At 43.1% G+C, this 1,899-nt stretch overlaps 1 long non-coding RNA gene across 1 annotated transcript; it reads left to right on the top strand.

Moving 5' to 3' along the window:
* The first annotated feature begins 149 nt into the window (after nt 1–149).
* Nucleotides 150–1,184, top strand: LOC107834937 (uncharacterized). Its single transcript, XR_001660774.1, has 2 exons — nt 150–241; nt 511–1,184. It is a non-coding gene; the product is annotated as an uncharacterized LOC107834937 (long non-coding RNA).
* The last annotated feature ends 715 nt before the right edge of the window (nt 1,185–1,899 follow it).

The raw sequence follows: 1,899 nt of genomic DNA, 5'->3' as shown, positions 1-1,899 counted from the left end.
TGCGCTTCCGTATATCACGTTTTTGTTTAAAACATGAAATTATTGTGTTAAAAGTAGGGGAGACCGGGTATGGTTGTAACATGGGGAGAGTTGTAACACCACCAGTTCCACCAATCAGGGATAAGATAGGAGTCAAATGATCATTTCAGCATTTACCTGCTTCCTCCCCAATCCCACATTGTGATTGTCAAGGCTGGAAACAGGCACATGCAGATACTAAGGAGAAAAAACGGATTTTGAGGTAAGAAAGTAAATTTTTTGATCATGACTATATTTTGTTTAGTACTTATACTGTTGCAGATAAAACCATATGACTTACATTAGATGAAAGTGTAATTTCTCAGGCAAAAATATGATGCATTTTCCCGTGCTAATTTCAAACCGCTATGCTACTACAGCTAGCTAAACATGGCTGACAGGGTTGGGGTGGGTTGTAACACATCTTTAAAAAGTGTTACAACCATCCCCTTACATACAACTAAGAATATTTTTATTTTAATCATTTTACAGAATGCCTAGGCAGTGAATACAAAAGACTGATGCTATTTACCTTCCCCTCCCCACTGTTGCCATAAACTTCAGCCACTGGATTGCAGTGTCTACTGCCCATTTAAGAAAATGGTGAACGCCGCAAGTGATGCCTGGATGAAGATGAATCCTGCCAAGACGATATATGATATTCCAAGTATTGTGAAGACTGCTCTGCCTGCAGCTGCAACACTGAAAAACATTCAAGCCGGTTTCCAATCCACTGGTATTTGGCCCTTCAATCCTGACATTTTTGAGGAGTGTGACTATGCACCCTCACAAGTCACTGACCGTCCCGACCCAGGTACATCACTGACATCTGGAGCTTTCCAGCTGCAGTCTCCTCCAACTCACCTGGGGACAGCCTCCTCTCCTCCAACTCACCTGGAGACTACTACTTCTGGCTACTCTGCAGTTATTGATGTGAACATGTCCTGTGCTCCAGATGAGCCAAGCACCTCGGGGGTGTCTCCTGGTTAGCCATTCAATCCTTTGGCTATGCGGCCATTTCCAAAAGCAGGGCCAAGGAAAACAACTGGCAGGATCAGGAAGAAAAGGGAATCTGAAATACTCACTGACACACCAGTGAAAGAAGCACTGATGGAAGAAGAACAGAGAAGAGGAAGCAAACATGTAAGGAAGAGTTTCTTTGCAAAGAATAAAGGCAAGCAAATAAGTGTGGCCATACAACTGAACTGAAACTAGCAACTTCTCCAAGATTGATTCCATCTCGTTAGTGAGTTTTAGAGTCCTCGTCTCTGTCCACACTAACAGTCAGAGTGTTCGCTAGTTCGGCCAAGTCTGTCACAAATTTGTCGATAAGCCAGGAATCTGCAAGCTCCAAACAGTAGAAATCCTGTTGTTATGAAAAAATCCAGGGTGAATCCCGCTGGGTGTGTCCCTGCAGAACAAGAGGGCTCTCCTGTGCCCAGACTTCTCGTCGAAAATTATATCAATTGCAATGAGAAATGCCAGAAATCGGTTGACCAGATCCATAGTTTGTAGATTTGGATGATGTGCAAAGGAAGACTCCAAAAATATAGAAAAAGACAGGACAAAAACAGAGCAAGCAGGGCAGGCATGGGCAGGGAGGGAGCAGAGGAATTAAGCGTCTGTCTTCACTGAGAGCAAGAGAGAAAGGTGCATCATTACATTACCCTGTCATTTGTTGTTAGTCTTAACTGTGATAGTAATGAGACCATTATAATTGTCTCCTTAATATTCTCCCTTATACACTGGAACGCAATGGACTTAAAAAAAATTAGCTGTTTTAAGTTGGACTGCTCCTCACAGTATTGTGGGGAGCAGTGCCACATGGTGATGAAGGTGCAGAGAATTCTCTCCACCACACAGTGATAAATGTTCCTCAGG

Source organism: Poecilia formosa, unplaced genomic scaffold, assembly GCF_000485575.1.
Source record: "Poecilia formosa unplaced genomic scaffold, Poecilia_formosa-5.1.2 Scaffold861, whole genome shotgun sequence".
Classification (NCBI taxonomy): Eukaryota; Metazoa; Chordata; class Actinopteri; order Cyprinodontiformes; family Poeciliidae; genus Poecilia; species Poecilia formosa.
Note: the sequence above shows the minus strand (reverse complement) of the source record. Positions and strands in the feature narration are given on the sequence as shown.